Below are 20,995 nucleotides of genomic sequence, written 5' to 3'. Positions count from 1 at the left end.
TTTGCCCTCCCTCCATCCCCTTCCCCACTGCTAAGCACCAATCTGTCCTCCATATCTATGTGTTTGCTTCATCTTTCACATATGAGTGAAGTCATACAGTAGGTGTTTTTCTCTGTCTGATTTATTTGGTTTAGCATGATACACTCAAGGTCCGTCCATGTTGTTGCAAATGGCACAACTTTGTCTTTTTTTATGGATGAATAGTATTTCATTGTGTGTGTCTGTTTGTGTGTGTATATATATGTATGTGTTTCTGTGTGTGTGTACACACATATATATATATATATATTGAATATATATGGAGATAAATATATATATATATATCTTCTTTCTCTATTTATTCATTGATATAGACTTAGATTGCTTCCAGGACTTGACTATCGTGACTACTGCTGCAGTGAACATAAGAGGACAAACATCTTTTCGAACTAGTGTTTTCATGTTCTTTGGATAAATACTCAGAAGTGGAATAGCTGGATAATATAGTATTTCTATTTTTAATTTTTTGAGAAATCTCCATACTGTTTTCTACAGTGGCTGCACCCATTTACATTCCCACCAGCAGTGTGTGAGAGTTTCTTTTTCTACAGATCCTCTCCGACACTTGTGATTTCTTGTCTTTCAATAGCCATTATGATGGGTGTGAAGTGATAATTTCATTGTAATTTTGATCTGCATTTCCCTGATAATTAGCGATGTTGAACATCTTTTCATGTGTTTGTTGGCCACCTGTACAACTTCTTTAGAAAAATGTGTGTTCACATCCTCTGCGAACTTTTTGATTGGGTTTTTAGTTTTTCTGTTATTGAGTTACAAGTCCTCTTTATATTTTGGATATTAACTCCTTATCAGATATTTGATTTGCAAATATTTTCTCCATATAGTGGGTTGTCTTTTCATTTTGTTGATGATTTCCTCTGCTGTATAGAAGATTTTTAGTTTGATTAATCCCATTTGTTTATTTTTTCTTTAGTTTCCCTTGACTAGGGAGACATGGTACTCAGAAAGACACTGCTACAACTGATGTCAAAGAGAATACTGCCTATGTTTTCTTCTAGAAGTTTTATGTTTTCAGGTCTTACATCAAAGCTTTTAGTCCATTTTGAGTTAATTTTTCTGTATGGTGTAAGGCAGTGATTTACTTTCATTCCTTTGCACTTGACTGTTTAGTTTTCCCAATACCATTTATTGAAGAGACTTTCCTTTCTCCATTGTGTGTTCTTAGCTCCTTTGTCAAAAGTTAGCTGTCCTTAGATGTGTGGATTTATTTCTCAGCTCTCGATTTTGTTCCATTGATCTGTGTGTCTGTTTTTGTGCCAGTGCCATGCTGTTTTTATTACTATAGCTTCGTGGTATATTTTGAAATCAGGGAGTGTTATACCTGCAGCTTTCTTCTTTTTTCTTAGGATTGCTTAGGCCATTCAGGCTCTTTTGTGGGGCCATATAAATTTTAAGATTCTTTGTTCTATTTCCATGAAAAATGTCACTGGAATTCTATTAGGGATTGCATTGAATCTGTACATTGTTTTAGATAATATGAACATTTTAACTATGTTTATTCTGCTAATACATGAGCACAGAATATCTTTCTATTTTTTATATCTTTTCCAATTTCTTTCAGTAATGTCCTATAGTTTTAAATCTTTTGCCTCCCTGGTTAAATTTATTCCTAGGTATTTTCTTCTTTTCAGTAGTGATTGTAAATGGGACTGTAGTCTTGATTTCTTTTTCTGCTAGTTCGTTGATAATTTATAAAAATGTGAATGACTTTTGTATGTTGATTTTGTACCCTGCAACTATTCTGTATTTATTAATTATTTCTAATAGCTTTTTGGTGGATTCTTTAGGATTTTCTTTAAACCCTTTCTTTAAAATTAGGATACATTTTATTTCTTTTTCTTGCCTAATTGATGTGTCTAGGACTTCCAATATTATGTTGAATAAGAGTGGTTAGAGTAGGCATCTTTGCCTTATTTCTGTTCTTAGAGGAGTATCTTTTAGTTTTTCACCATTGAATATGATGTTGGCTGCAGGTTTGTCATGAATGACCTTTATTACGTTAAGGTGCTTTCCTTTTATACCCATTTTTTGAGAGTTTTTATCATAGATGGATATTAAATCTTGGCAATGCTTTCTCCACATCTATTGAGATGATCATGTGATTTTCATGCTTCATTTTTTTAATGTGGTGTATCACACTGATTAATTTGTCATGTTGAATCATCTCCGTGTCTCTGTAATAAATCCTCCTTGATCATGGTGTATGATCCTTTTAACTAGTGTTGTATTTGATTTGCTTATATTTGTTGATGATTTTTAATCTATGTTCAGCAGTGATATTGGCCTATAATTTTCTTTTTTTGTATTGTCCTTGTCTGGTTTTTGTATAAGGGTAATATTGGCCTCATAGAATGAGTTAGGAAGAATCCTGTCCTCTTCAATTTTTTGAAAGAGTTAGAGAAGGATAAGTATTAAATCTTCTTTGAATATTTGGTAGAATTCACCAGTGAAACCACCTGGTCCTGGACTTTTGTTTTTGGGAGGAGGTTTTTGATTACTGTTTGAAAACTGTTTACTTGTGATTGTTCTATTCAGATTCTCTATTTCTTGATTGAGTTTTGAAAGGTTATGTGATTCTTGGAATTTATTCCTTTATTCTAGATCATCCAATCTGTTGGCATACAGCTTTTTGTAGTATTCATCTTTAATCCTTTGTATTTTTGTGATGTCTGTTGTAACGTCTCCTCTTTTCTTTCTGATTTTCTTAATTTGAGACTTCTGTCTTTTTTTCTTGGTGAGTCTATCTAAGAGTTTGTTGATTTTGTTTATCTTTTGAAAGAACCATCGCATAGTTTCATTGATCCTTTCTACTGTTTTTCAGTAACTATTTCATTTATTTTTGCTCTGATTTTTATTATTTGTTTCTATTTACTGACTTTGGGGTTTGTTTATACTTCTATTTCTAGTAGCTTTAGGTATAGTGTGAGATTGCTTATTTGAGTTTTTGTTTTGTTTCTTGTGGTAGGCCTGTATTGCTATATACTTCCCTCTTAGTACTGCTTTTGCTGCATCCCATAAGTTTTAGTATATTTTCTTTTCATTTTCATTTGCCTCTAGGTAGTTTTTGATTTCTCTTTTGCTTTCTTCATTGATTCGATAGTTGTTCAGTAGCATGTTGTTTAATCTGCACATATCTGTGACTTTTCCAGCTATCTTTTTGTAGTCAATTTCCAATTTTATAGTATTGTGGTTGGAAAGTAACGCTTGATATGATTTCAATCTTCTAAAATTTATTGAGGCTCTCCTTGTTTCCCAGTGTATCATCTATCTTTGAAAATGTTCTATGTGCCCTTGAGAAGTATGTGCATTCTTCTGCTTTTAGATGGAATGTTCTATATATACCTATTAAGTCCATCTGTTCTAGTATTTCATTTAAGGCCACTGTTTCCTTGTTGACTTTCTATCTGGATAATCTATCCATTGATGTAAGTGGGGTGTTAAGGTCCCCTATTAATATTGTGTTACTGTCAACTTCTCCCTTTAGATTTGTTGATAGTTGATTTATATACCTTGGTGCTCCTGTGTTAGGTGGATGTATATTAATAAGTATATCTTCTTGGTGGAATGTCCATTTTATCATTATATAATGTCCATCCTTGTCTCCTGTTATATTTTTTGTCTTGAAGTCTATTTCATCTAAGTATGGCTTCATCCACTTACTTTTGGTCGCCATTCACTTGGAGTACCATCTTCTACCCCTTCACTCTGAGCTTAGGTTTGTCTTTAGAGCTGAGATGGATCTCCTCGAGGCAGCATATATTGAGTCTCATTTTTTAATCCATCCAGTCAATCTGTGATTGGTGAATTCAATCCAATTATATTTAGAGTGGTTATAGCTTTATGAGGGCTTAATATTGCCATTTTGACTTTTGTTTTCTGGTTGTTCTATAGTTCCATTTTTTCTTTTTCCTTATATTTCTGTCTTCCATTTCAGTTTGGTGGTTTTCTGTGATGTTCTTTTCAGTTTCCTCTTTTTCTATGTTTTGTGCCTCTGCTCTGATTTTTGTTTTTACCATGAGGTTTCCATAAGAGATCTTATAGATTGATAGTCCTTTTTTTCTGATAACGTCCTACCTCCATTAGCCTATGCAGGTTCTGTCCTTTTCCTCTTCTCCTTCTAGGTTTTTGTTGTCACAAATTATCCCGTTTTGTTTTATGAATTTGTTGCCAAATTGAAGTGGTTATAGTTATTTTTGATGATTTTTTTCTCTTTAAACTTTATGTTATAATTAAGTTTTTACTAACCTACTCTTATATAGAGTTGCAATTTTCTAATTCTGTCTGTGTATTTATCACCTTGCTCAAAGCTTTGTGTACCTTCTCCTTTTTGTTTCAGGTAGGAGGGCTACTTTCAACATTTGTCCTAAGGCAGGTCTAGTGGCAATGAACTCCCTCAGGTTTTGTTTGTCTAGGAAATACTTTATTTCTCCTTCATATCTGAAGGAAAATTTGCTCAAGAGAGTATTCTTGGCTGATGGTTTTTGTCTTTCAACCTTTGGAGTGTATCATTCCATTCTCTTCTAGCTTGTACAGTTTCTGCTGAGAAATATACTGACAGCCTGATGGGAGTTCCTTTGCAAGCTACTTTCTTCTCTCTGGCCACCCTAAATGTTCTTTCTTTGTTATTGACTTTTGGCAGTTTTAATATAATTTGCCTTTGAGAAGGTCTTTTTATGTTGAGATAATTAGGAGTTCTATTAGTTTCATCTACTTATATATCCAGTTCCTTCCCCATATTTTGGAAGTTTTCAGCTATTATTTCTTTAAATAAGTTTACCAAGATTTTCACCCTCTCTTCTCCTTATGGGATACCAATTATCCTTATGTAACTTTTCATAATTGAGTCGGATATTTCTTACAGAACTTCTTCATTTAAAAAAAAAAAACTTAGTTCTAAGTTCTCTCTCTCTTTTCCTCTTTCATTTGAATCATTTCTAGATTTCTATCTTCCTATTTGCTAATTCTCTCTTCTCTGTGGTCTGCTCTATTTGCAATACTTTTTATTTTATTTTTCATATAATTAGTTGTGTTCTTCAGGTTCAAAATTTCTTTTTGGTTTGTTTTTAGTTTCACTCTCTTTGGTGAAGTACTCCTTCTGTTCATTAATTTTAATCCTGAGCTCATTGAACTGTCTTTCTGAGTTTTCTTATAACTCATTGTGTTTCTTCATAACAGCTATTTTGAAATCTCTTTCAGTTAGATAGCAATCATCTGTGACTTCAAGTTTAGTTTCTGGGAAGTTGTTCTCTTCTTTCTGTTCTGCCATGTTATTGTAGTTTTTCGTGGTGCTTGATGAGTTGATCTTCTGCCAGCACATTTGTTATAGTAAAAACATTTCTTATTTGAGTAAGGATTTGGTGACTTTGAGTCTTAGTTGCTTCTGCTTATATTTGAGATCCTGCATTTTCTGCCCTCCACTGCCTATATCAGAGGCATCATCAGTACCCTCCTCGTGCTGCTCATGTTGCTTAAGTTGCCGGTGACTTACTGCTTGTGATGTCCCTGCAGTCACTGATGTTACCACCATGGTCACCAACTTTGAACACCTCTGCTGCTTCTGGGGTCACCTGTGTCTCATGTTAAGACTGGCTTTCCACAGGCTCTCCACAGGCTCAGGTACTGCTGCCACATGTATCATGTGCTCTGCTGCTTCTGAGTTACCTTGGTGTTCTGGCAACACTGCTGCTGGGCATGCTGGGTTCATGAGTGTTGCTACCACTGCCAGGATCCCAGGTTCTTGAATTCAGCCCCCAATGCTCGTAAAGCCAGAGCCAAGGGTGCTGCCACTGGGGCTAACTCATGGGTACTGATGTGTCTCCTGAACACTCAGGTCACAGATGCCACCTGCCACTCCTGCAGGAAGGGTAGGGGTTGATCTGTGAGCACCTCTGCTGTTCCTGAAGCCTCTAGTCTCCAGCTCCAAAGTACTTTTAGAAAATTCATGTCAGGGAACCATCACGCCTGCTGGGGGTATAAATGTTTTGGATTGTCACCACCAAGTGACAGGGAAGGAGCTAGGTAGTCAGTACCACTATGTTTCTTGAAGCTTTGTCTCACAGGGACCTCCTGCCTCCACTGAGGAAGGGAAAGGGGCTAAGCCATGAGTGTCGTTGCTCCTTCTGCAGCCTTTGGTCTTTGGTGCAGGTATAGTTTTTGTGTTTGGGATCACCACTACCAGGGATGGGTGTGTGTGCTGTTCCCTTGGTTCCATTGCTTCCTGGAGGTCCAGTCCACCCACTTTCAAATGTATAGATGTATGGCTTTCTAAGCTGTTCTAATGTGCTTTGAAAGGAGTCCTTATTGGTCAATGGATATCCTACTGGTTGTAACTTAGAGAGGAGAGGCTAAAGGAGCAACTCACTCCACCATCATGCTTACCTCATTCTTCTCATTGCAGTCTTAATGAATGTATTATGGGGTTTCAATTTTAATAAGTCACATGAATTATTCATTTTAATTAAGGACTGTAAGTGAAGAGGTATTTGATGCCTTTGTCAAATCTTCCATGAGCTTACACATGGACAGGATTGAGAGACGGCCAATTGTTGAACCTCTTGGAGAGAACATGAGGGCTTACCACATGCCAAGGAAACTTTAATATGAACAAAGGTTGTTTGTCCCCATCCAAGCATAGGTATATTGTTTGAAGCATTGCTATTTAAAAATATTTAAGAATGTATGAGAAGCCTGTTCTTAAGTGGCCATGTGAGCTTCCTTACTAACAGAACTCTACTAAATGGTAATGGAGGATATTTCCATAATATTTCGCTGATGTACCGCTTTATGAGTTCAGAAGAGCTCAGGGAGGTGGTGAATAGGAGATGTTGATGGTGACTGGAAAGTAAATTTCTGGAAGCTCCTGTAGATGAGTGGGGTTCCTGGGAAGTGCTGTTATCCAAGAATTGCCTCTATGGGTTGCTGTTGAGAGCCATCAGCTAGAGGTACTGATGGGAAATGCCAAAAAGTATTATTTTAAAGAAAAAAACTGGTGGGGCCAGCCTTGGTGGCCTAGTGTTAAGTTTGGTGTGCTCTGCTGTGTGACCTGGCTTTAAGTCCTAGGTGCAGACCTACATCACACATTTGCAGTGGCCATGCTGTGGCAGTAGCTCACATACAAAGTTGAGGAAGATTGGCAACAGATGGTAGGTCATGGCAAATCTTCTTCAGCAAAAAAAAGGGGGAAAATAACATAGATATTCAGACTTACCCCTGAAGAATATTTAGATAAATGGTACACTCCAGATTCTACTCTTAGATAAACCACAGACTCTAAACTCGGTCAGTCTATGGGACTAAAAAGATAGTTTAGCTTGCTTGCAGTAATTGCACAGAGATTTGGCCATATAATCTTACAGGGGAACAGTCAATCTGGCAGTTCTTGCAAGGGTTTGCTAGACAAATACATCAAGGTGGGTGGTAAGGATGAAAGGAGAAATAAGAAAGATTTCCTGCCCTCATATCTGGTTAGGAGACAGACCCATATATAAAATAATGAATTCTACACTTTAGGTGTAGTTCAACACCAAACGATTGAAAGAGACCCACAGACAAAGAGAGGTGAAAAGAATAAGAACTTACATGAATTATCAGTGGGTCAATTGAAGGTTCAGTCAAGAGGAGCTTGACCTCATTTTGCAGGATTTATTTGACAAATGAGAAGAGCATTCCCAGTAGGTGGAGTAAGTAGCAAAGTGGAATGGGCTGCATGTGCAGAGAGGCATTATTGGGATCCATAGAGTACAGGATGAAAGTTGAGCATGATTTTTATCATAAAGACTCAGAATTTCACTTTATATTTAGTCAAGTCAAAGAGAATGAATCATTGAGATCTTAAGGGTTGATGGTTTTTACTCTTTCTCATAACTGACTTCTTGGCCCAAATAATCTTCTTAAAACAATCCTAATAATCTTTCTAAGGTACTGAATGCTCTTTTTCTTTTTCAAACACTTTCAGTGATATCTTATTAATATTGTAGAAAGTTAATACAAAACCATTATTCATTAAGATAGTTTTAGAAAGACTATTTAGACAAAGAGATCAGTTTTGAGAACTAGTAGAAATTTGCATCCCAAGAAGCTATGGCATCATTTGATTTGAAATCTCACATGATCACAGACACTGAAAAGGTCTAAATAATAGAGAAGAAGAATCAGAGCCCTGGAAGAGGATAGGACTCATTTGAGATATACATATGGTTCATTTAATAGATCTCAAGTCCCAAGATTTTTAGATCTCACTGAAATATGTAGCTGAGTATGTACGCAAGAGGAGAATTAGTTTTTAGTCCTCTGGGGGATGAATGATTAAAATTTTTCTTCCTGATGCACAATCTAGGAGAACAAATTTGGAAGATGTTTGAATGACAATGTTGGTAGGATTAGAGTTAAGAAAATATATTACTATCATTCTGAAATTTATTTATTTTATTTTAATACTTATTTTTAAATGTTTATTGAAATATAGTCACCATATGATATTATGTAAGTTTAAGGTATACAATGTTTGATTAAATACATTTTATGTTGCAATATGATCACCACCACAGTATTAGCTAACAATTCTATCATGTCACATCATTAAAATTTCTAATTTGTGTTGAGAACATTTAAGGTCTGATCTCTTAACTACTTTGAAGTACATAACACAACGTTGTTGACTATAATCACTATGCTGTGCATTAGATCTCCAGGACTTATTCATCTCTTAACAAGTTTCTACTCTTTACAAACATCTCCCCAATTCCTCTGTCCCCAGCCCCTGGTAAGCACCATTCTGCTCTCTCTTTGTATTAGTTGGGAATTTTTAGATTCCACAAATTAGTGATATCATACAGTATTTGTCTTTCTCTCTCCGGCTTTTCTCACTTAGCATAATGCCCTCAAGCTCCATTCATGTTGTTGGGATATCTTTCACTCTCATAGCTAAGTTATATGTATTGTGTGTATATACCACATCTTCATTATCCATTCATCCATTAGTGGTAACTTAGGTTGCTTCCATATCTTGGATTGTGAATAATGTTGCAATAAACACGAGAGTGAAGATATTTTTTTCCATATGTTGTTTTTATTTCCCTAGGATTTATACCCAGAAGTGGAGTTGCTGGATCATATGGTTGTTCTATTTTTTTTTATTTTTTGAGGAATCTCTATACTGTTTTCCATAGTGACTGAAGCAATTTACATTCCCACCAACAGTCTACAAGATTTTCTTTATCTCCACTTCCTCAGATAGCACTTTCTGTCTCTTGTCTTCTTGATGATAACCACTCTAACAAGTGTGAAGTAATATCTCATTTTGATTTTGATTTGCATTTCCATGATGACTAGTGATGTTGACCACCATTTCATGTACCTGCTGGTCATTTGGGTGTCTTCTTGGAAAAATGTCTATTCAGTTCCTCTTCCCATTTTATAATCAGATTGTTGTCTTGTTATTCAGTTGAATGAGTTCCTTATATATATTGGATATTAACCCCTTGTCTAATATATGGTTTGCAGATATTTTCTCCCATTCTGTATGTTGCTTTTTCAGTTTGTTGATAATTTCTTTTGTTGTGCAGAAACTTTTTAATGTGACGTAGTCCTATCTTTGGATTTTTGCTTTTTCTGTTTGTGCTTTTCATGTCAGATCCAAAAAATTATTGCCAAGACCAATGTCAAGAAAATTGTTTGATTCTTCAAACAATTTTTATTTTTTGAGTTTTACTGTTTTAGGTCTTATGTTCACATCTTTAATCCATTTAGGGTTAATTTTTGTGAGTGGTAGAAGACAGAGGTCCAATTTCATGCTCATGCATGTATTTCTCCACTTTTCCCAACACAATTTGTTACACAGCCTATGCTTTCCTTATTGAGTATTCTTTACTTCCTTTTTAATTCCCTAGTTATAAAATTCCAGTTGACCATATACATGAGGATATCTTTCTGGACTCTCTATTTTGTTACATTGGTCTATGTGTCTATTTTTATACCAGACCTATTCTGTTTTGATTAGTATAGCTTTGTAGGATAGCTTGAAATTAGGAATGTGATGCCTTCAAGTTTGTTATTTCTCTGTATTGTTTTGGTTATTCAGGATCTTTTGTGCTTCTATGCAAATTTTAGGATTTTTCCTATTTCTGTGAAAAGTTCCATTGGAATTTTGATAGGGATTGCATTGAGTGTCTGGGTTTGGGTAGTATGGGCATTTCAACAATATGAATTCTTGATCTGTGAACACGAGATATCTTTCCTTTTGTTTATGTCTTCTTTAATTTCTTTCATCATTGTACTGTAGTTTTCATAGTACATATCCTTCACTTCTTTGGTTAAATTTACTCCTAAGTATTTTATTAATTTTAATGTTATTCTGAGTGAAATTATGTTCTTTTCTTCTTTTTCAGATGTTTCATTGTTAGTGTGTAGAAATGCAACGGGTTTTTATATGATGGTTTTTATATCCTGAAATGTTACTAAATTTGTTGATTAGTTCCAACAGATTTTTGGTTGAATGTTTAGGATTTTCTACATGTAAGAGTATAATATCTGCAATAATGACAATTTTACTTCTTCCTTTATGATTTGGATGCCTTCTATTTCTTTATCCTGCCTGATAGCTTTAGCTAAGACTTCCAATATTACGTTGAAGTAGAGGGATGAGAGTGGGCCTTCTTGATCTTATAGGAAAAGATTTCAACTTTTCATTGTTCTATGATGTTATTTGTGTGTTGTCATATATATTGAAGTATGTTCCTTCTATACCTAATTTGTTGAGGGTTTAATTATGAAAGGATGTTTCATATTGTCAAATTCTTTTTCTGCATCTATTGAGGCAATCACATGATTTTTTCTTTCATTCTATTAATAATTTTCTTTTATTCTAATAATAATAAGTTTATGTCACACTTATTGTTTCATTTATGCTGAACCATCCTTGCATTTCAGCAATAATATCCACTTAATCATGATGTATAATGTATTGTTGAATTCAGTTTGCTAATAAGTAGGTGAGAAATTTTGCATCTGTATTCATCAGTAATGTTGGTCTATAGTTTTCTTTTGTTGTAGTGTTCTTATCTGTCTTTGGTATCAGGGTAATATTTTCATTGTAAAGTGAATTTTAGGGCTAAGGTTAAGGTTCTGATTAGTCTTCTCCCTTTTTATCTTAGCCTAACTATAGGTTTTTCAATGCTGCTTATCTCTTCAAAAATCTTTTAGTTTATTGATCTTGTCTACTGTTTCTCTGATCTTTAGGCCATTTATCTGCTCTGATATTCGTTATTTCCTTTTTCTGCTAACTTTGGCTAGGTTTGTAATTTTTTTAGTTGCATGATGTGAAAAGTTAGGTTGTTTAATTGAAATATTTCTACTTTCTTAATATACATATTTATCACTGAAAACTTCCCTCTTAGAATGGCTTTTGAAGCCTCACATGGGTTTTGCTGTGTTGTTTCCTTTTTCATTTGTTTTGAGGTACTTTTGACTTCTTTTTAAATTTTTTCTTTGACCCATTGGTTGTTCAGGAGTGTGTTGCTTAATTTACACATTTGTCAACTTTCCCAGGTTTCTGCTTGTTGTTGATTTCTAGTTTTATAACAATATGGTCAAAAAAGTTACTTGGTATGATTTCAATCTTCTTGAATTTGCAAAGACTTGTTCTGTGTCCTGTCATATAATCTATCCTGAAGAATGGTCTGTATGCACTTCAGAAGAATGTGTATTCTAGTGCTGATAGATGGAATGTTCTATAAATGTCTGTTAGGTACATTTGTCTGTTAGGTATGATTGATGTCTAAAATGTCCTTGTAGATTTTCTGTGTCAATGATCTATCCATTTCTGATAGTAGAGCATTGAATTCTCCTACTATTGTTATATTGTTGTCTATTTTCCCTTTCAGATCTGTTGCTATTTGCGTAATATATATTGGTGTTCTGATGTTGGGTTTGTATATATTTACGATTGCCATATCTTCTTGATGAATTGACCACTTTATCATTGTGTAATGACTTTCTGTGTTTCTTGTTTTCATTTTTAGCTTAAAGTCTATTTTGCCTAAGTATAGCTATCCCACTTCTTTTGATTTCCACTTGCATAGGATATCAGTTTCCATCCCTTCACTTTTAGTATATGTGCGTCCTTATAACTGAAGTGACTGTCTCATAGGCAGCGTATAGTTGGCTCTTGTTTTTTTCTTATCATCTAGCCAGTCTGTGCCTTTTGGCTTGTGAATTCAATGTATTCAAATTTAGAGTAGTTTTTGATGTGCTATCTTACTAATGCTGATTTATTAATTGCTTTTTGCCTGTTTTGTATTTCTATTGTTGATTTTTCCTGTTTCTTCTTATCTTTGTGAATTGGTGATTTTCCATGGTAGTATGTTCTGATTTCCCCTTCTCTATCTCTTGTGAATCCACTATAGGTTTTTCTTTGTGGTTACCATGAGGCTTATGTAAGTCCTCTTACAGATTAAAAAAATCCATTTTAAGTTGATGGAAACTTAACTTTGGTCTCATACAAAAGCACTACTCTTTTATTCCATCCTTTTATTCTTTGATGTGACAATTTACTTCTTTTTACATTCTGTGCATATATTAGCAAATTATAATAGTTATATGATAGTTAATTGGATAATACTCTATCCTATTAATAAGCAGATTTGTAAATCTTCCTTTATATCTATTTATACCAGTGTATTGTATATTTTCATTTACCATTTATGATCTATTCATTTAAGCTCGACAATCTCTTTTCAACCTTTCGTGCTAGGCATGTCTAATGATGATTAATGCCCTCAGTTTTTATTTGTCTGGCAGCCTTTATTTCTCCTTCCTATCTGAAGGAAAACTTTCACAGATAGAATATTCTCAGCTGGCAATTATTTTTTCTTTTGACACTTTGAATATGTCATTCCATTGTCTCCTCGCTGTAGGGTGTCTGCTGAGATATCTGCTGATAGCCTAATGGGAGTTCCTTTGTAGGTTGCAATCTTTTTTTCTCATACTGCTTTAAGGATTCTCTGTCTTTAATTTTTGACACTTTCATTATTATATGTATCAAAGAAGGTTATTTTGCATTGGGATAATGTGGTGATCTATTAACTTCATGAATTTGATTGTCCATGTATTTCGCCAGGTTTGGGAATTTCTCAGCTTTTATTTCCTTAAGTAAATTTTCCACTACCTTCTCCCTCACTTCTCCTTCTGGAACTCCAATTATTCTAATATTTGTATGTCACATGGCTCCCAAGCCTACACAGATAAGTTGTCCTTCAGAATTGAAAGGGAAATAAAGAAGTTTTCAGAAAAACAAACCTCAAGAGTTCATCACCTTGATCAAAGGTCAAGATCATGATCAAAAGTAGATCAGCTTTTCAAGAAATGTTGAAAGGATATCTTCAAGCAAAAATGAAAGGTCTCTAATTAGTAACAGGAAAAGTATAAAAATATAAATTTTACAGATAGGGATAAATATAGTTAAATTCAGAATACTCTAATAATATAGTCATGCTGGTATAACACTTATAAATCTAATATGAAGCTTAAAAGACAAAAGTAGTAAAAGTAACTATAACTACAATAATTTCTGAATAGATACACAAGATTAAAAGATGTAAACTGTTACACCAAATCATAAATTGTGCACGGGGAGGGTAAAATTGTAGTTTTAGTATGCATTTGAAATTAAGTTGTTACAGGCTTAAAATAGACTGCAATAACTATAAGATCTTTTATGTAAGCCTCATGGGAAGCACAAAACAGAACATATACTAAATACAGAAAAGATAAAGAGAAAGGAATCTAAACATACCACAAGAGAAAATCACAAAGGAAGAGAGAAAGAGAAGAAGAAAGGAACAAAAGAATTACAAATTGGGCAGAAAATAAAGAAAAAAATGGCAATAGTAAGTCCATGGCTACTAATAATACTTTAAATGTAATAGGATTAAATTCTCTAATCAAACACATTGAGTGATTGAATCGTTAGAAAAGCAAGGCTCAGCCCTATGCTGCCTATGAAAGACTCTTTAAAGCTTTAAGACACACACAAACTGAAAGTGAAGAGATGGAAAAAAAGACATTTCATGTAAATGCAGACCAAAATAAAGCAGGAGTAGCTATACTTATCAGAAAAAAACAGACTTTAAGTCAAAGACTTTAATAAGAAACAAAGAAGGTCATTAGATAATGATAAAGGAGTCAATCCAACAAAAAGATGTAACATGTAAATATTTATGCACACAACCTAGGAGAACCTAAATATAGTAAGCAAATATTAACAGACTTGAAGAGAGAAATAAATAGTGATACAATAATAGTAGAAAAGTTCAATGCCCCACTTTCAATGATGAATAGATCATTCAGATGGAATATCAATAGTGAAAAGTTGGACTTAAACTGCATGTTAGAACAGATGGACTTAGCAGATATTTACAGAACCTTCCATCTAAAGGAAGCAGAATACACAATCTTCTAAAGTACACACAGAACATTCTCAAGGACTGATCATGTGTTAGACTACAAACAAGTTTCAGTAAATTTAAGAAGATTGAAATCATATCAAGTATCTTTTCCAACCAAAACAATATAAAACTGGAATCAAGTACAATAAGAAAACTGAAAAATTCACAAATAAGTGGAGATTAAACATGGTACTGAACACTAATGGGTCAAGGAAGAAATAAAAACAGAAACAAAAATATCTTAAGAAAAATGAAATGGGACCACAGCATAACTTACAGGATGCAGTAAAAGCAGTTTTAAGAGGGAAGTTCATAGCAAAGAATGTCTGCATTAAGAAAGAAGAAAGGTCACTTAAAACAACCTAACTTTACAACTCTGGAACTAGAAAAAGAATAAACTAAGCCCAAAGTGAGTAGAAGGAAGGAAATAACAAACATCAGAGTGGAAACCAACAAGAATGACCTAAAACTAAGATATACAACTATGTACTGGGGCTTTGGAGAGAAGGGGAAAAAAAAGAAATGCCACACAAAAAATAAATTAATAAACAAATAATAAAAGTCACATAAGACAAGACCACAGCTAACCTCATACTCAATGGTGTAAAGCAAAATCTTTTCCGCTAAAATCAGGAAGAGGATAAGAGTGCCCACTCTTCTCACTTTATTCATCATAGTGATAGCATTCCTACCCAGAGCACTTAGGCAAGAAAAAGAAATAAAATGCACCCAACTGTGAAAAGATGATGTAAAACTGACTCTCTTTGTAGATGAGATCATGTTATATATAGAAAACCATAAAGCCACCACCAAAAAACTCTTAGGATTAATAAATTCAGTAAAGTTGCAAGATAAAAACCAACATACATAAATTGGTTGCATTTCTATACAATGAAAATGAACTATCAGAAAGAGGAAATAAGAAAGCAATCCTGAGTGACGTCAGCAAAATGGCAGAGTGAGCTGTTCTCTTTATCTCTCTCCCTTTAAGCTACAACTAAATGGACATTCGTAGGCCAACAGAGGACTCCTTCACCTCACAATAGGATGCCTGAGAAACCCATGCAGCTATAGATCTGAAGGTGGATGGACTGTCTCCCTGAGAAGTGGTGAAGATAGGAGAGCACTACCCCACAATTCCTCAGCAGCCTTGTGCACATGTTTGAACACTTTGGCTGGCACGGGTGCTGAGGCACTGCTGTGTCCCCCAAAACGGGAACGAGCTTTGGTATGACTGTGAGAAGAGATGGCAACAGCACTGGGCCCACATGCAAATGCTTTTGCAGCCCGTGAAAGAGCCCACACTGCCCCTGGAGTCCCAACGAGTAGTCAAGGCTTGGATCTCGTGAAGAAGCCCCACTCACCAAGCACAGTGGTCAGCATGACCGTAAGAATCAGCTGATATATGTGTGCACACAAATGCCTTCCTGGCTGGCATGAGCACCCATAGTACTGCTGTAGCCCCTAAAGTGAGAATGCACCTTGGATAGCAGCAGCTCTGAACCCACATGCAAACATTTTCCTGGTGGTGGGTGGGAGCTCCCAATGTACCTGCACAAGATCCAGCAGATGGGTTGGAATCAGAAACGGAGCTCCTGCTTCTCCCCAGTGGTAACAGGTGGAATCTGGGACTTGACACTATCACAAATGTGCCAGCTAAAGATTAGTTCATCAAAGACCATATGAAACTACAACAACAAATCAGAGTAGAAGAAAAATATATATCTCCAGAAACCAGCCCTGAAGTCACAGAAATTTACAATCTAAATAACAAATAATTCAAAATAGATATCATAGAGAAATAAATGAGTTACAAGAAAACTCAGAAAGACAGTTCAATTAGCTCAGGAATAAAATTAATAATAAGAAGGAATACTTCACCAAGAAGAGCGAAACTATTAAAAAAAAAAAGTAGAAATTATGGAAATGAAGAATAGAATTAATGAAATTTAAAAAAGCTTGTTCAAGGAAATAACAGCTGAGAACTTCCCAAACCTGTGGTAAGAATTATTCTTACAAATACATGAAGCCGATAGAACTCCTAATTACATCAATGCTAAAAGACCTTCTCCGAGGCATGTAATAGTAACACTGGCAAAGTCAAAGGCAAAGAAAAATATTGAGGGCAGCAAGGGAGCAGAAAATACCTAAGAAAGGAACCCCTTACAGGCTTTCATTGGATCTCTTGGCAGAAACCTTACAGTCTAGGAGAGAATGGAATGACATATTCAAAATTTTGAGAAACTTTCAGTCAAGAATACTCTATCAAGCAAAACTGTCTTTCAGATATGATAGAGAAATAAAAACTTTCCCAGGTAAACAAAACCTAAGGGGGTTCATCACCACTAGACCTTCCCTACAAGAAATGATTAAGGATGTCCTCATATCTTCAACATAAAAACAAATGTCTACAAAGCTTTCAGCAAGGAGAGAAATAGAAAAAATCAGGAAACTTCAGCTCTCTTTCAGAAAAGGATAGCAAATACTTAATTATAATTTAAAAGATAAAAGGAAGAAAAGCATCAAAAGTAACTAAAAACATTTCAACTTAGTCACAAACTCATAACAAAACACAGAATAATTTGTGACAATAATAACTCAGAAGGGGAAGAGGGAATGAATGGAACATACTTAGGCTAATGGAGAAAAGAGGCCAGAAGAAAATGGACTATCTCCTCTATGAGATCTTTCATGCTAACCTCAGAGTAACCACTAAACAAAAAATGAGAACAGAGCCACAATTCATAAAAAAGAGAAAAATAAAACCTCCACAGAAAACCACCAAAATGAAATGGCAATCAGAAGCACAGGGGAAGAGAAACAATGGAAATATAGAACAACTGGAAAGTAAGAGATAAAATGGCAGTATTAAGCCCACATAAAGGAATAATCACTCTAAGTGTAAATGAGTTAAATTCTCCAATCAAAAGAGGCAGAGTAGTTGGATGGATTAGAAAACAACATGCTGCCTCCAGGAAACACATCTCAGCTCTAAAGACATAGTCTCAGAGTGAAGCAATAGAAGATGATACTGCAAGCTAATGGCAAACAAAAGAAAGCAGATGTTGCCATACTTATATCAGACAAATAAGGCTTCAAGATAAAAAAGATAGTGAGGGACAAAGAGGAGCAATATAAAATGATAAAAGGGACTTTCCACCAAGAGGCGGAAATATATATATATATATATATATATATATGCACCTAACACGGGAGCACCAAAGTATCTAAAGCAACTATTAACAGATGTAAAGTGAGACATTAACAGCAACACAATAATCATAGGGGACCTCAACACCCCACTTACATCAGTGGATAGATCATCCAGACAGAAAGCCAATAAAAAAATAGTGAATTTAAATGAAACACTTGATTAGATGGACTTAATACATATATAGAGAGCATTCCATCTGAAAACAGCAGAATACACATTCTTCTCATGTGCACACAGTACATTCTTAAAGAGACCATATATTGGGAAACAAAGTAAGCTTCAATAAATTTAAGAAGATTGAAATTGCATCAAGCATTATTTCCAACCACAATGCTATGAAATTCGAAATTAAGTACAAGAAAAAGCTTGGAAAGTCACATATTTGGAGACTAACCAACATGCTACTGCACAACCATTGGATTAATGACAAAATCAAAAAGAAATTTAAAAATACGCAGAGTCAAAAAAAAAATGAAAACACAACATATCAATTCTTGTGGGATGCAGCAAAAGTGTTATAAGAGGGAAAGTGATAGCAATACAGGCCCACCTTAACTAACAAGAAAAATATCAAACAAATAATCTTAACCTACACTTAACAGAACTAGAAAAGGAAGAACAAAGCCCAAAGTCAGCAGAAGGAGGTAAATAATAAAAATCAGAGCACAAATAAATGCAATAGAGTCTACAAGAACCATAGGAAAAATCACTGAAAGCAAAAGCTGTTTCTTTGGAAAGATAAACAAAACTTTAGCTATTCTCACCAAGAAAAAAAGAGAGAAGGCTCAAACAAATAAAATCAGAAATGAAAAAGGAGAAATTACAACAGATGCCTTAGAAATACAAAAGATTATAAGAGAATACTACAAAAAGCTATATGCCAACAAATTGGATAATCTAGAAGAAATGGATAAACTCTTAGAATTACACAACCTTTAAAAACTTACTCAAGAAGAAATAGAAACTTTGAAGACACCAGTCACCAGTAAGGAGATCAAAACAGTAATCAAAAACTCCCAAAAAATAAACGTCCAGGACCAGATGGCTTCCCCGGTGAATTGTACCAACCATTCAATGAAGACTTAATACCCATCCTTCTCAAACTCTTCCAAAAAATTGAAGAGGAGGAGAAGCTTCCTAACTCCTTCTATGAAGCCAACATTACCATGATACCAAAACCAGACAAGGACAACACACAAAAGGAAAATTACAGGCCAATATCACTAATGAACATCGATGCAAAAATCCTCAACAAAATACTAGCAAATCAAATACAACAGCACATTTAAAAGCTCATACACCAAGATCAAGTGGGATTTATTCCAGTGTTGCAAGGATGGTCCAACATCTGCAAATCAATCAATGTGGTACAGCACATTAACAAAATGAAGAGTAAAATCACATCATCTTCTCAATAGATGCAGGATACAAAATCAGCATACAAAAATCAGTTGTATTTCTATACACTAACAATGAAGTCACAGAAAGAGAAATTAAGAATACAATCTCATAACTAGGAATTGACTTAACCAAAGAGGTGAAAGACCTGGACATTGAAAACTGTAAAACAGTGTTAAAATAAATTAAAGAAGACACAAAGAAATGGAAAGATATTCCATGCTCTTGGATTGGAAGAATTAACCTAGTTAAAATGTCAATATTACATAAAGCAATCTATAGATTCAATGCAATCCCTGCCAAAGTTCCAACAACATTTTTCCCAGAAATAGAACAAAGAAACCTACAATTTATACGGAACAACAAAAGACCCTGAATGGTCAAAGGAATCCTGAGAAAAAAGAATAAAGCTGGAGGCATCACATTCTCTGATTTCAAAATATATTACAAAGCTATATGGACCCAAACAGGGTGGTATTTGCACAAAAATAGAGACACAGATCAATGGAACAGAATTGAGAGCCCAGAAGTAAACCCACGTAGCTATGGACATCTACCTTTTGGCAAGAGAATCAAGAAGATACAGTGGAGAAAGGAAAGTCTCTTCAATAAATGATGTTGGGAAAACTGCACAGCCACATGCAAAAGAGTGAAAGTAGACCATTATCTTACACCATACACAAAAAGTAACTCAAAATAGATTAGAGACTTGAATGTAAGACCTGGAACCATGAAACTTCTGGAAGAAAATATAGACAGTACACTCTTTGACATCAGTCTTAGCAGCATATATTCAATTACCATGTCTGACTGTGCAAAGGAAAGAATAAGAAAAATAAACAAGTGGGACTATATCAAACTAAAAAGCTTCTGCACAGCAAAGGAAACCATCAACAAAATGAAAAGACAACCTAACATTTTGGAGAAGATATTTGCAAACCGTATATCTGATAAGGGGTTAATATATCCAAAATATACAGAGAACTCATACATCTCAACAACAAAAAACTAAAAACCCAATTAAAAATGGGCAAAAGATCTGAACAGACATTTCTCCAAAGAACATGGGGAGATGGCTAGTAGGCACATGTAAAGATGTTCATCAGCATTAACTATCAGGGAAATACAAATCAAAGCTACAATGAGATACCACCTCACTCCTGTCAGAATGGTATAATTAACAAGACAAGAAGCAACAAGTGTTGTAGAGGATGTGGCAAGAAGGGAACCCTCATACACTGCTGGTGGGAGTGCAAACTAGTGCAGCCACTATGGAAAACAGTATCGATATTCCTCAAAAAATTAAGAATAGCTCTCCCATATGATCCAGCTATTCCACTGCTGGGTATTTATCCAAAGAACATGAAAACACAAATCCATAAAGATATATGCACCCCTATGTTCATTGCAGCATTATTCACAGTCGCCAAGGCTTGGAAGCAACGTAGGAGCCCATCAAAGAATGAATGCATAAAGAAGATGTGGTATATACATACAATGGAATACTACTCAGCCATAAGAAATGATGAAATCCAACCATTTGTGACAACATGGATGGAACATGAGGGTATTATGCTAAGTGAAATAAGTCAGAAGGAGAAAATCAAATACTGTATGATGTCACTCATAAATAGAAGATAAACACAAAGACAAACAAATACATAGAAACAGATTGGATTGGTGGTCACCAGAGGGGATGTGGGAGGGAGAAGGTGACAGGGTATGTGGCACACGTGTCTGGTGTTGGATTGGAATTAGTCTTTGGATTGTGAACACGATGTAATCTACACGAAAATCAAAATATAATGATGTACACATGAAATTTATATAATGCTACAAACTAATATTAACACAATAAAAAATATACAAACATAAATAACTA

This window comes from Equus przewalskii, chromosome 11 (assembly GCF_037783145.1).
Source record: "Equus przewalskii isolate Varuska chromosome 11, EquPr2, whole genome shotgun sequence".
Classification (NCBI taxonomy): Eukaryota; Metazoa; Chordata; class Mammalia; order Perissodactyla; family Equidae; genus Equus; species Equus przewalskii.
Note: the sequence above shows the minus strand (reverse complement) of the source record.